Source organism: Callithrix jacchus, chromosome 16 (genome assembly GCF_049354715.1).
Source record: "Callithrix jacchus isolate 240 chromosome 16, calJac240_pri, whole genome shotgun sequence".
NCBI lineage: Eukaryota > Metazoa > Chordata > Mammalia > Primates > Cebidae > Callithrix > Callithrix jacchus.
In genome coordinates this window covers 94551339-94567216 of record NC_133517.1, presented here as the reverse complement: position 1 = coordinate 94567216, position 15878 = coordinate 94551339, and the positions used below count along the sequence as shown (strand labels likewise).

General features: G+C 39.9%; 1 protein-coding gene and 1 non-coding gene across 9 annotated transcripts in view; both read right to left on the bottom strand.

Moving 5' to 3' along the window:
• Nucleotides 1-15878, bottom strand: part of UBR5 (ubiquitin protein ligase E3 component n-recognin 5) — a 160562-nt gene that overhangs the window by 121905 nt on the left and 22779 nt on the right. The window lies entirely within an intron of this gene.
• LOC118148720 (small nucleolar RNA U13) lies at nucleotides 12127-12229 on the bottom strand. Its single transcript, XR_004735636.1, has one exon. It is a non-coding gene; the product is annotated as a small nucleolar RNA U13 (small nucleolar RNA).

Below are 15878 nucleotides of genomic sequence, written 5' to 3'. Positions count from 1 at the left end.
ACTGGCTCTTCCGTGTGGGCAAGAGTGAGATGTCTCAAAAAATAAAAATAAAATAAAAAATTAAAAGTGTTTTTAAAACATTCTGCTATGTGACCAGTATTCGCAGAGTAGTTTTTATAAAACACACCAAAGAAATGCTGTCCTGCAAAATAATACCCCTACAGGCTACATTACCATTAAAATGGTGTTGTTAAGAGTATGAGGAATTTTTGAAAACTCAGCGAATTAGCCCCAGAAAGAGTTTACCAGACAAACAGGAAAGTCACTCAGTACTTTATAGTTGTAGGATACTCCCCAGTCCTCTCCCCTAAGAAGACAATCTTCTTTCTCCTGTCTCTCTCCCTTCTCTGTGGTTTATTTCATCTGGGTTGGTGTTAGGGAAATGTGCTGCAGGGACCAAAAGGAAGCTGGAAGCAATAGGAAAGGGAAGGAGAGCTCATCAGGAAGCAAAATTACAGATAAAAGCCTATTATAGTGCAGAGCCTGGCTAAGGGCCTTACCCTGGTAACAGAAATCTAACGGGTGAAGTGCCTTAACATGAAAATTACAGAAAGTCTGATCACTGGACATTTTCCAATGACAAGTAATTCAATAAAATGTTCTAACACCTAATGCTTACCAGAATAGGAATAACTGGATATAAACATACACATTAAATTTCTCCTTTGGTTTTGGCAATCATCAGCATTGTAGCTTTCATGAAAAGGCAAAATTCATGCCAGCCTGGTCCTAACCTAGACACTCAAAAGCCCTGGGTTTTGACTCCCAGCTCTGACATTGTGTAACCTTGGATATGTCATTTAACATCTCTTGCTCTCATGTTTCCACTTCTGTCAAAAATATATCTGTTTCACAAAGTTGTTTTAAGAAACAGGTAACACCACATGCAAAAGTAATGTGTACTCTCTAAAATAAGAATGCCTAAATCTGGCTCATCATAGAAATCCCTGGGGAACAATTAAAAGGACATATTCTTAGGCCCCATTTAAACGTACTAAATCAGAAATCTCTAAATACAAGGCTCAAAAATGTATATTCTGGCTAAATAAATATTGGTACATGCATGAAATATCTCTGGAAGGAATAACACTAATCACCTATGAGGAAGGTAAGTAGAAGGCGAGGAAACAGAAGAGGTACGGAGGCTTTTCATTGTATGCCAATTTACAATTTATTTTTAGATCAAATGAACATATTACCAACTTAAAAATTTAAAAAAAAAAGTCTACGCATCCGAAGTAATTCTGATGGCCCAACTAGGTTTGGAATTCACTACTCTAAACACCACAAATTCACACAAGGATTAAAATATACACAAAAGTAGGAATCCATTTAGGGAGATATTAAATAAGCATACTATTTCAAGTTTGGGGACTGTTACTTAGGACAGTCCTCCTTAGAAATTCACAATTCATACACCTTTATTAAGCCTCCAATAAGCCCTACAATGAAAAGTCCTGTTTATGCTTAATCTTATGCCTCCAAAATTAAAGCTAAACATGGAACAGCCGCTAGACTAGTAAGATCTTGGGGAACCAAAGGACACTGGTTTGAGAGCTAAGGTTCCTGAAACAGAGCATGTCTTAGTCATCTCTCTACCCCACAACCCAAGAGGGTGTTATCTAGAACATAAAAACCTCCTCCAAAAGGCAGAGCTCAACAGTGACAAACTTTTCCTGTCTTTTCGCCTCATCTAAAAATGGTTTCCCACTTTTCTTACTGTTAATCAACTAAAAGGATTTTTTTAAGAGAATAAAAATCTATTGTGCCTAAATCATATTGCTAAAAAAGTTTAAATGCCTAGAGCCAATCATGTTTTAAACCCAAATAATACAGCAGTAGGCATTTTTATTCCTTTAAGTGGGGAAATAAAAGATCTTTATGATTCAAAAGCGCCTTGTTTTAGGAGACAGCAATGGATTTCAGTATTCTTTTTCCTTCTCCAATATAAGCAGACTCTACTGGGCATCTTTATTCTCATAAGCCAGACTAACCAACTGAGCTGTACAATCAAACCACCTACCAACCTCATTTTTACCTGAAAACCTACAGATGTGCATAATCAGAATGGGTCTGAAGTCTGCGCCTACTTCAATGCACTCTAATGGATCTCTAATCTAGAACCCTTCCTTCAGGTATCTAAACCAAAGGAGTCAAACAAATGTCATCAAAACTTAAAAACTGCCACAGCCAAATTTAAGGACTCTAATATTGTGTTTTATCACTATGAAGCACAAATAATTCCTCGTTGTGTGGTATCACAACTACCATAATAACAAATAACAAAGGCTTGGTTTTAGCCTTCAAGTATCCACCAGCAAATGCTTCCAGTTCTTTGCCTTAAAATAAATATTAGGTTGGTACAAAAGTAACTACCGTTTTGCCATTAAAATTGGAAGAACCAGTCCAGGCATGGTGGCTCATCACACCTGTAATCCCAGCACTTTGGGAGGTAGAGGCAGGCGGATCACTTGAGGTCAGGGGTTCAAGACCAGCCTGACCAGCACGGTGACACCCCGTGTCTACTAAAAATAAAAAAATTAGCCGGACGTGGTGGCGCAGGCCTGTAATTCCAGCTACTCAGAAGGCTGAAGCGGGCGAATCACTTTAACCCAGAAGGAGGAGGTTGCAGTGAGCTGCTATTACACCACTGCACTCTAGCCTGGACAATAAGAATGAAACTCCGTCTCAAGAAAAAGAAAGGGAAAAAAAAATAATGCAAGAACCACAATTACTTTTGCACCAACCTAATAACTCAATGTAGGCTGACTCCTCAACAGGCGGTTCCTGGTTTCGGACTAATACTACTGACCAAGTAACACCTCGTCCCATCTCAGCGTCCACTCTCACCTTCTCCCAGTAGATGCAGGGCGGTGGGGGGGACAACCTGGTCTTTTAGATAGTGCATGGATATAACAGTAAGAGAGCTAACCTTGGGAAGGACTATGAAGAAGAGCTGCCTACTTTCCATTCCCTAATTATCTTCCCCAAAACTGCTGTCTTTTTTTCCATGCTTTTTAAAAACATGCCTGGAAATCACTTACTAGTCACAGAGATACATCTCAAGGCATAACAAGTTTTTTTTGTATTATCAGCTACTTCCTCTCTTTAGGTTTCTGAAAGGGGAAGATGGTGGAGGAGTGAGTAGGGGTATATGCAAACACTAAACTGATCTCCAGCCAGATGCTCTTTGTAATTGCCACCGTCTCTAACTGCCCTAGTTAATAACCACTAGTGCAAATGTATGCAAAACTCAGTCACCATCATCATAGCTACAAACACAATAGTATAGCCCTCCTGTTTCCCACAAAAATAACTGGCATCTGTCTTAATACTTCAGGTGTACAAACAAAACAAAATAAACCTAACAAAATAAAGGAAGTCTTATTAGAATGTTATCAATAAATACTGTCAATTCACACTTGCGCTATACAGTTCCTTTCTCCCAGACTAAATTCTCTATACCTCCTTCTTACCCTGACCACTCCAACAACCCTGATTGTGAACAGTCAGTGAAAAAACTACAGATGTGGGTGGTCCTGTTATCTCCACTTTCTCTCCTTTCCATCAAAAGCTGAAATAAAAGTGAGTAAAACTAAAACAAAAAAGTACAAAATACTTTTTAAAAAAGTATTTACTGAATATTATATGCCAATATGCAAACCAGTAGAGTGAAAGAATAGCTGAAATAGAGATGGTGCATTGAGTTCACCCTGAGGAAAATTTCTCCTACTCTAACTATGTAGCTATGAAAGGCAACTGTAAAAAAAAGAAAACCAAAAGACAAAGCTGAGATGAAATACAAAATGAACATCTATCTCCACACAAAAAAAATAGAGTAAGAGACTGGGTGCCAGAGCTGGGTTCATCTTAGAAGCCAGTTAGGCCCACAGTTTTAGTAGAAAACTTTATAACCGAAAATTTTAATAGTAACCACTAAAATAATGGAAATATAGTCTGTGACTTTTGAATCAAAAGAGGGAGGGAAAATAAGGTATGCAGAAAACTAATCATCTAACAGAAGAGAAAAAAAAAACAGCAAAGAGGCTGGGCGCAGGGGCTCATGCCCATATTCCCAGCACTTTGTGAGGCCAAGGGAGGCAGATCACTTGAAGTTGGGAGTTCAAGACCAGCCTGACCAACATGGTGAAACTCCATCCCTACTAAAAATACAAAAATTAGCTGCACATGGTGTTACACCATGATCACACCACTCCAGTCTGGGCAACAAAGCTAGGATCAAAAAAAAAAAAAAAAAAAAAAAAGCCAAGAAAATGGATCAGAAAATATTAAATTCAGATAGCAGAAATAAATCTTCTGATTCAAACAGATTCATCTCACATATTAAAAGTCAAAGATTGGCCAGGTGCAGTGGGTGGCTCACACTTGTAATCCCAGTACTGTGGGAGGCCAAGGTGGGTGGTCACAAGGTCAGGAGTTCAAGACCAGCCTGGCCAACATAGTGAAACCCTGTTTCTACTAAAAATATAAAAATCAGCTGGGTGCATAAAAATTAGTTGGGTGTGGTGGCAGGCACCTCTAATCCCAGCTACTTGGGAGGCTGAGGCTGGAGAATCGCTTGAACCCAGGAGGTGGAGGTTGCAGTGAACCAAGATCGCACCACTGCGCTCTAGCCTGGGTGACAGAGCCAGGCTCCATCTCAAAAAAAAAAAAAAAAAGTCAAAGATTAAGGGGAAAAAGTCAGGTATCAGTAGCAAATAAGACAGCATTAAAAGGGATAGAGACCATAGGGACAGGTGCAGGGGCTGACACCTGTAATCCCAGCACTTTGGGAGGCCAAGGCGGATACATCACCTGAGGTCAGGAGTTCGAGACCAGCCTGACCAACATGGAAAAACCCTGTCTCTACTAAAAATACAAAATTAGCTGGGCATGGTAGCACATGCCTATAATCCCCCAGATACTCAGGAGGCTGAGGCAGGAGAATTGCTTGAACCCGGGAGGCAGAGATTGAGCTGAGCCGAGATCACACGATTGCACTCCACCTGGGCAACAAGAGTGAAACGTCTCAAAAAAAAAGATAGAGACTATGTAACAATGAAAGGAACAAACCACAAAGAACGTTGAATAATGTGAATAATGCAAATCTGAATGTTTCTAACACCACAGCCTCAACAATGCATATAACAACATAAGCTGACCATTTGAGAAGCTGTCAACTCTAATGAAAAATTTAACATGGTTTTTTTTGGACAGGGGATCTCCCTATGTTGCCCAGGCTGGTCTTAAATGATCCTTCCACCTCAGCCTCTCAAAAAGCTGGGACTACAGACAAGTGCCATCATGCTCAGCAGAGAAATTTAACATATACTTCTGTATTAATCTATTTGCACATTGCTATAAAGACATACCAAGACTGGTCAATTTATAAAGAAAACAGGTTTAACTGACTCATAGTTCCACACGGCTGGGGAAGCCTCGGGAAACTTACAATCATGACAAAAGGGGAAGAGGCACATCTTATGTAGCAGCTGGAGACAGAGAGCAAACAAGAACAGAGAAAACTGCCTTGTAAAACCATCAGATCTTGGCCAGCATGGTGGCTCAAGCCTGTAATCCCAGCACTTTGGGAGGCCGAATCAGGTGACTCACTTGAGGCCACAAGCTCAAGACCAGCATGGTCAACATGGTGAAACCCTGTTTGTAAAAGAAAATACAAAAATTAGCCAGGCATGGCAGTGTGCGCCTATAATCCCAGCTACTGGGAAGGCTGAGGCATGAGAATCACTTAGCATAGGAGGCAGAGTTTGCAGTGAGCCGAGACTGTACCACTGCACCACTCCAGCTGGGTGACAGAGCAGTACCTTGTCTCAAACAAACAAAGAAAACATCACATCTCCTGAGAACTTACTATCACAAGAACAGCATGGGGGAAACCACCCCATGATCCAATCACCTCAAACCACATCCCTCCCTTGACATATGGGAATTATGGGGATCACAATTCAAGATGAGATTTGGGTGGGGACGCAGCCAAACCATATCAGCTTCTATCATATACTGACAGTTCGAGCAGACAAAATATCAATAAAGGCAGAAACACTGACAAAGAACATTAACAGCCTTTCTCTAATGAATATACAGAAACCTACCCCAAAGTGAGGAGTTGCAGGTTTTTTTTAAGGCATAAAGCATGTATCTCTGACTTCCGAATTTAACAGAGAAGTAAAATTTCCTTCAAATTATAAAAACAAATATAACTTTGCCAACTTTTCATTTTTCTAAGTGAGATTCAAAAAAGAACAACTGCTGCTACTAATATTTTATTTAAGAAAAGATGGTTTTTAAATTAAAAAAAAATAAAAAAAGACATAATCTAAAATAAAACCTTTTTCTCACTAATCATGGACTGTGAAAACTTTCTTAGAAAATGGTACCAGCAAAGAATTGTACTTAATTCAGTATTTAACTTTTTCGATCTCAGAAAAAAGAAACATACAGACATTTCCATTTAATAGTGAGTCTCTGATATAACAGTCTCCGTGTTTTACTTTGGAGAAGACAAGTGACTACAGAGGTTAAGTGATTTACCTGTAACTACTCAGTTAAGAGGAAAGTGGGAAAGAAGGCATGAGATAAAACCTTCCCTCTATCCTTGCCATCATGCCACAACCTGCCACAGGTCCAATTCAGTTAACAAATACTTCCTGAATGCCCTGTAAGGTTTACAAGAAATAAAATGAACTATAAAATATGGCAGGGGAGGAGGTGAGGTAGAGGAGACCAACAGAATCACCTATGGAGGGGGCTTCTCTACCTACTTGGGAATACCACCCTTAATTGGGGGCCACAGCTACAGAATCCAGTGTAACCTACCCTTCAGTAAGCCTACCCTTCAGGAAAAAAGGAAAGCTGAGAACCACTGATTCAAATCCACACATCTCAAGTAGTTTACAATCTACTTGTGAAAGCAAAGTAAGTAGAAAAACATTTCAAAAAAAGAAATAAGCAACACTAGGGTAGATGAGGAGACACACACATACACACAAAAAGGAAACAAAACACAAACTCTAATTACAATGACTTTAGAAGAATTTTTTAAAGCCTGAAGATCAACAGAAGCCTTGCAAAATTAAATCTTGAAGAAGGCTTGAGTGCATTTTGTTAAGTTAGTTATTAAACGTGCATATCCTGAGATAGTCACTTTCAGGAGGAAAATGTAGTTATTACAAAGTCAATAGCAGGCTTCAAGCCTTTCCTTGAGAGCAAACAACAGGACCACAGCCAAGAACCACAGATACATGAGCAGAGATCGCAAGAAAAGTGTGTGTGCTAAAGAATCGCATTTAAGGGCCGGGCGCGGTGGCTCATGCCTGTAATCCCAGCACTTTGGGAGGCCGAGGCGGGTGGATCACGAGGTCAAGAGATCGAGACCATCCTGATCAGCATGGTGAAACCCTGTTTCTACTAAAAATACAAAAAAATTAGCTGGGTATGGTGGTGCGTGCCTGTAATCCCAGCTACTCAGGAGGCTGAGGCAGGAGAATTGCCTGAACCCAGGAGGCGGAGGTTGCGGTGAGCCGAGATCGCGCCATTGCACTCCAGCCTGGGTAACAAGAATGTAACTTCATCTCAAAAAAAAAATCGCATTTAAAAAAAAAAAAAAAAAAAAATCACACTGGGTATGGAGAAGTATATTTAGACAAAATAGAAATGATTTTCATGCATGTAACTTCTAGTTAAATGTATGTATATCTTAAATACCTCCTGCAATTCCACTAAGATGATAAATTTTGAAAGACAACAAATGAATTTTAAAGTTACAAGGACAAAACAGAAAGAGAGAAGGCTAGTGCATTCAACAAATTTTGGAATCTGGAAAGCTGACAGACAAGTGACCAATGACTTCATGGCAAGAGAAAACTTTTAAACCTAAACCCTACATGGTAGGTGGAAGCCAAAATGAACAAGTCAATTTTTAGGAATCGGAGGCATCACATTCCTCTGAAGCCTGAAGGTAACACGAAACAGAAAATTGTTAGAAATTAACATAGGTAGCATTTAAACCCCTAGCTCCCCACCCTCTAGAAAGGAGACTGCTCCTCTTCAGAGGCTAAACATTTTCTGCTTAGCAAAACTCAACCAGAGTGATAGCCTGGGAATACACTCAGAATTGGGGTGGGAGGGAGAAGGGAGTCAGAGCCCAGAAGGAAAAGTGAAAACCGTCTACTGAAATGAGTAATCAGCCCCCATCCCAGAATGCTTGCAGCCACACTCTTACCTGCCAGGATTCTTCTTTAGGGAAACAAGCCCAACAAGAAAAACTTATATATATTTAACAGAATATTTTTTTAAGAAGTTGGTCTGATGGAAAACAGGGGAGAAAAGGTAAAATCAGAGTAGCTATGAAAATGGCACATATCCAACCACCAGAAATTCCAAAAAGAGAAAAATAATAAAATGAATGGAGAAAGAAAAGTATTACAGAAATAACATAAGAAAATTTCCTGAATCACATGAGCTTCCAGAATAAAGGGACCCATTAAGTATTTGGACCCAAAACACAATGAATGAGTAAAGGACCTATATCAAAGTACATAAATGTGAAATTTCTCAACACCGGGGACTGAAAAAAGACCCTAAAATATCTTGGAGCATGAGGTTATAAGGCACAGGGTTAGGGAGATGTCAAGCAGAAAGAATCAAAACAGCACTGAACTCAAAAGGAATACTGGAAGCATGAAACAATGATGCAATGCCTTCAAAATTGTGAGGAAAAATTATTCCCAACCAGAAATCTTATATCTAGCCAATACAATGTACAGCCAAAAAATAAATTTGCTTTCATCTTAATAAACCTGGCCGGGGACACAGGCTCATGCCTAGAATCCCAGTGGTTCATACCTGTAATCCCAGCACATGATGGCAAAGTTTACTTAGATATTTGCATTGACAGGGTATTACAAGACATAATTTGCTTAACACAGAGCCTAGTACAAAATGTTAGCTGCTCCTGCTGTCTCTTCCTTTACCATTTCTGGCTGAAAGAAAAACTGTTAAATGGGACTCATAAAAAGGAATGTGCCGATGCAGAACTGCTGTTATTACAACTGCTACTATTTGTGATCAGTACCACTTTGGATGAAGAGATCAAAGGTGAAACCAAATATCAATCATTACACCCCATTAAAAAATAAGCACTGAAAAACATTCAAAATAAATCTCAAACTAACTCATTACAACACCTGGACATAACTGAAGTTAATGTATAAACTGTTCTGTATTTCATATATATTGTAAAAATAATGTGAAGCATGGCATCTATCAAAATCCTGGTTATCTCAACTTCTCGCAATTACATTTAGAATTACCTCTATCCCATCCAAGTGACGTATCAAAAATATCTACGAAAGGTATAATTAAGGTACCACAGTCCAGGGAGTACTTATTCTTTTGACCTCTTCCAGAATTTCAACTTCCTTTTTTTCTTTCTTTTTTTTTTTTTGAGACAGGCTCTTACTGTGTTGCTTAGGCTGGAATGTAGTGGCAATTCAGACACAATTGTGGTGCACTACAGCCTCAAATTCCTGGATTCCAGTGATCATTCTGCCTAAGGCTTCCCAGTAGTAGCTGGGACTATCGGAACAAGCTACTGCACCCAGCTAATTCCATTCAATTTTACAATTAATCATCTACTGCTTTGGAAGTGTCAACTCTGATACTGCTATTCTACCGTTTATATTTTTATTTTCCCAACTTTATAGTAAACTTACCCTTAAGAATAAGGCCTATGACTTAACTTTCTGAACTTCCAAGTATTTAGTACAAAGTAGGTACTGTGTGGATTGACTAAAGATGCTATAATATTACACAAAACCAGAGACCAACTGTTCACAATCTTTCTCACCCAAAAACATAAAAGATAGAAACAAGGCTGGACACGGTGGCTCACGCCTATAATCCCAGCACTTTGGGAGGCTGAGGTGGCTGGATCGCCTGAGGTCAGGAGTTCAAGACCAGCCTGACCAACATGGAGAAACCCTGTCTCTACTTAAAATATAAAATTAGCTGGGTGTGGTAGCACATGCCTGTAATCCTAGCTACTTAGGAGGCTGAGGCAGAAGAACCACTTGAACCCGAGAGGCGGAGGCTGCAGTGAGCTGAGATCACGCCATTACACTCCAGCCTGAGCAACAAGAGTGAAACTCCACCTCCAAAAAAAAAAGATACAATTCAGTGTCACTATGGTACTGATTCTAATATGATGTGTACAGCCCACCATCTCACACCGTAGCATGTCAGGACGGAGAAGTAAAAGCTTCATAAATAGGTACTGGCATACTGGCTCCAAAAATGAACTGTGGTCCCTTTTTTAACATTCAAATGAGCATGGAGGCCAGGCGCAGTGGCTCACCACCGGTGGATCACCTGAGGTCAGGAGTTCGAGACCAGCCTGGCCAACATTGTGAAACCCTGGTCTCTATTGAAAATACAAAAATTAGTTGGGTATGGCAGCAAAGGCCTGTAATCCTAGCAACCTGGGAGGCTGATGCAGGAGAATCGCTTGAACCCGGGAGGTGGAGGTTGCAGTGAGCTGAGATCACATCACTGCACTCCAGCCAGGGTGAGTTAGCAAGACTCTGTTTCAAAAAAAAAAAAAAAAAAAAAAACAACGAGCATGGAGACTGTCACTGTATACATGGTCTTCTCTCCTCCATCAAACCTCACATAAGAGGGAAGAAAAGATATGTGATAACGATCCTGTCCTCTGCCAAGAGATGAAAATTTTGATACAATTTTTTTAAAAATTTCAGGTAGACAAAAGGTTACACTTAATGTACTGTTTTTAAAGGCTGGAGTGCAGTCCTTTACTACGACATTTTGTTTTTATCTACAAATATTTAAAACTTTAGTTCATATAAAACTGCCCATGAGTCTCAGCAGCAGGTCCTGTTGATGTGGCCTAATGACTAAAGACCTGTACTTAAGAGACCCATCACTATACAGCTGTACAGCATGGGAACCACGCTATCTCCTTCAACTCAAATTTCCCCAACAACACTGTCAGGATGTTAAAAAAGAAAAATGTTTGGAAAACACAGTGCTTCATGCAAAGTAAGGAGTAACAATCCTAAAAATAACAATTAAAATGTGCAAAGTTCCTGATTTATCTGATCAGCCTCTAAATATTATATAATTCTAGCCCAGAAACTTACATTCCTCAATCTCCATAGGGAGACCTCCATAAAACAGTGATTTACTATAATGTCAGTTTTTACCAGTGCTCCACATAATTACATAAAGAAGACTTCTGTATCAATTATAAAACTCATAGTCCATTAGGTTTTTAAAATATCTCTAATGTAAAAGATTCCCCAACATTTATGTCAGACTATGATTAAAAGTTCCTGGTCAGGCACAATGGCTCATGCCTGTAATCCCAGCACTTTGGGAGGCCAAAGCAGACAGACTGCTTGAGCCCAGGAGTTTGAGACCAGCCGGGGCAACACAGTGAAACCCGAAACCCCGTCTCTGCTAAAAATACAAAAATTAGCTGGGCGTGGTAGCCTGCACCTGTAACCCCAGCTACTTGGGAGGCTGAGGCATAAGTATTGCTTGAACCTGGAGAGCAGAGGTCACAGTGAGCTGAGATCACACCACTGCACTCCAGCCTGGGCAACAGAGTGAGACTCTCTCTCTCAAAAAAAAAAAAAAAAAAAGGGGGGGGGGGGGGAAGTTCCTCTGTGATACACTGAGCTTTGTAATTTTTTAACCATTGTTTTTGTTTGCCATTTCACTAACATTTCTACCATCTTTCCCATCCAGAACTTCTTACACCTTCCCCTCTGAATGTTAGACCTTGGCAAACCCTTAAGAACGATCTGGTCTCATATCCTCGTCTTATAAGTAACAACAAAGCTTTCAGATATAAGGCCCATTTTGATTAGAAACAAAATATGTGACATTAAGATTAAATAGAGTGCCGCAACATACCAAGTCCCCAGCAAAATGCATGACACACAGCAGGCATGTAGACTATTAAATAAATATACACAATAGTAGTATTTCAGGGCAGATGTATCTCTGAAAATAGAAAACACTCAGCCCTAAAGTTTCTAATTAAATGGATGCTTGAAGCCAAGTAGTTCTTTTTTCTTTTTTTCATACCACAAGGGTAACATGCTCATGACATCTTAACAAAGTTTGAGGGTGACAGATCTCACATATGCATATGAACACCCAATCATCACACTTATAGACTAAAAATCCTGAGAAGTTTCTACAAAATACTATTTCATAGAAAATACACCCTGAATCTGAATATTCAGAGTAAAGAACTAATCACTAGCTTACATTTCAATCTCAGAATACATCAAATGTTTCACATTTCCTAAACAATCCACCTAATCAATCACCTGACTATATGAGTAATACTAGTGATGTCAAAGGAACACATTTATATTGACTCGCCTTGTGATTCTGACCTAGATGCTTTTGAGAGGCCTCTGTGATGTTGAATTGTTCAACTGTCGAGTCCATCACTCTCCGGAAATTGCATTAGTAGTTACACTTCCATAATATGCATTATTCTGTCCAATGCCATAAATATTAAGTCTTAATAGTTTGTTTTCAAATACATGGTATCAGTCTTTTCTAAAACATTCTTACTACCTAAACCTCTTTCTAAATATTATGCTTTACTATCATCATTTTTCTTAACGATCACAGTGGTTTAAAAGAAATCTATAAATTATCTGATACTTCTCCCATCAAGAGGTAGAGTCTAATTACTCTTCCTCATATATAAGCTAGCCTCATGACTTGCTTCTCACAAAGATAATGAGGCAGAAGTGACGCTGCAAACCTTTAAGGCTAGGTCATAAAAAGGAATTGCAGCCTGGTTTTATTTCTTAGGATGCATGCCTTTGAATCCCTGAGCTGCCATGTTAAGGACTCCGGCTAATTGCATGTTAAAGAGACTACACAGATAGAGATGCCTGAGGAACCCCAGCTGTTGCAGACCCCAGCTGTTTGAGTCTTCAAGTGAAGAAGCCTTCTAGATGACTCCAGCTACCATTTGACTGCAACCGCATGAGAAACAGAGTAGGACACATAGCAAGTACTGTCAATTTCCAGAAGTGTGGGAGAATAATGTATGACTGTTGTTTTACCCATTAAGTTTGGCTTGGTTTATTGCTCAGCAATAAAAAATCGGGATGATGAACAAAGAGAGAACCCCAACATTTTCTTGGGCCCTGGCTCCACTGGTATATGACCAATGCCTCATTTATGCTTAATCTTACCATCTTCCTTACCATCTTCCTTTTACTGTACTACATTTAAAAAACAAATTTCCTTCCTATTAAGGCTTTTTTAAAGAACAAAAACTTTCTATTAATTTACATCTATGAACTTCCTTCAACATTTATTTCATATACTTATTTACAAATGTATTTAACCATAGACTCATCTGAATAGTAAATCTTTACTCAAAATAAAAGCTAATCCTTATGTAGCATCAGGAAGCAACACTTTGGGAGAGCATGGTACCTCATGCCTATAATCCCAGTACTTTGGGAGGCTGAGGCGGGTGGGATCACTTGAGGTCAGGAGTTCAAAACCAACTGGTCAACACGGTGAAACCCTGTCTCTACTAAAAATAAAAAAATTAACCTGGCATGGTGGCAGGCGCCTGTAATACCAGCTACTCAGGAGACTGAGCCTAGACTGTGCCACTGCACATCAGCCTCAGCAAAAGCAAGACTCCAACTGAAAAATAAAAATTTTTTTTTAAAAAGCCACACTTGTATATACCCTAGTAAATAATACAACTGACAGGACAACTCTCAACAATCACACCCGGTAACGCATAGTGATAGAATGTTATTTCCCCATCCCTGCAATCAGGAGACTGCATAAGGAAATAAAAGCTGACAAGGCCAAAATCCTCACCAACCATCAGTTTCTTAGAAATATGGTCTCCAAACATCCCTATAAATTTAATTAAGTGCACAACCTGGCCTATAGCTTCCAAATCTTTTGAAGCTAAGCCACTATTAGTCATAGAATGTTAATCTGACAATACCACATAGTCCAAGGCAAAATACTTGCAAAATGAAATTGCAAATCTTGCAAAAGGTACAAGACTTCATGAGGTCTAGAGAAAGCAATGTTGAGAAATTCATCAATACATACATACAGGTCAGTGACAAACAAACAAATAAACAGACCAATTAAAAGACAATGAAAATTGAGGCCGGGAGTAGTGGCTCACGCCTATAATCTCAATGCTATGGGAGGCCAAGGCAGGAGAATCCCTAGAGCCCAGGAGATTAAGATCAGCCCTGGGCAACATAGTGAAACCCTGTCTCTACTTGGGAGGCTGAGTTAGGAGAATCATTTGAGCCTGGGAGGTTGACATGCAGTGTATGGTGATGGTGCCACTGCACTCCATCCTGGGCGACAAAGCAAGACCCTGTCTCAAAGAAAAGAAAACTGGGCCAGGTATAGTGGCTCACGCTTGTAATCCCAGCACTTTGCAAGGCTGAGGCAGGTGGATCACCTGAGGTCAAGACCAGCCTGGCCAGCACAGCAAAACCCCAACTCTACTAAATATACAAAAATCAGCCAGGCATGGTGGCGTGCACCTGTAATCCCAGCAGCTTGTGAGGCTGAAGCAGGAGAATCACTTGAACCCGTGGGGGCAGAAGTTGCAGTGAGTTGAGATCGTACCACTTCACTCCACCCTGGGCAAAAGATCGAGACTCCACCTCAAACCTTAAATAAGTAAATTCCCATCATTATACATAGACATTTTGAGAACAGGTGGAGAAAAACGAATATCCACTGAGTATAAGATGATATTAGGGAATTTTTGTTAATTTCCTATAAAGCGTGATAATGTTAAAGTGGTTGTGTAGAAAAATGAGAAAAAGTTTCATATTTAGAAGATATAAGCACATATATTTAAAAACAAAGTATTACAATGCCTGCAACTTTCAAATAATTCAAAGTTATTTACATACACACATATTTCGCAAATATAGCAAAATGTTAATAAGTTAGGCATATCATCACCTTTATTCAGCCAAGTTACAAAAGATACATTTTCATCCCTCTACAATCCTTAAGATTAAATAGGTTTTCTTATAAAAGAGAGGGGAGAAATATGTCAGAAGTGTTCAAACCAGAGCAAATCCATCTTGAATTTTAGAAGCTGGTTAAAATAAGGCTGAGACCTAGCTAGCAGGCCGCATTCCCAGATGGTTAGGCATTCTACATCACAGGATGAGACAGGAGGTCAGCAAAAGATACAGGTCATAAAGACCTTGCTAATAAAAACAGGTCGCAGTTAAGAAGCCAGCTTAAAGCCACCAAAACTGGCGAGACGTGGTGGCGCTTAGCTGTAATCCCAGCACTTTGGGAGGATCACAAGGTCAAGATAGCGAGACCATCCTGGCCAACATGGTCAAACCCAGTTTCTACTAAAAATACAAAAATTAGCTGGGCATGGTGGCATGCACAGTCCCAGCTACTCGGAAGGCCAAAGCAGGAGAATCGCTTGAATCTGGGAGGCAAAGGTTGTAGTGAGCTGACACAGCACCACTGCATTCCAGCCTGGTGACAGAGCGAGTCTCAAAAAAAAACCCCCAAAACCAAGAGGGTGATGTGAGTGACCTCTGGTAGTCCTCACTGCTACAATCCCAACAGCGCCATGACAGTTTACATATGCCAATATGCCAAGGCAACATCTGGAAGTTACCCTATAGGATCTAAAAAGGGGAGGAACCCTTGGTTCACGGTAACTGCCTGCCCCTTGCCCAGAAAAACTCACGAATAATCCCTATTATTCAGGAAATAACATTCTATCAGTATTTGCTACCGGTTGTGATTGTTGAGAGTAGGCCTGTCAGTTG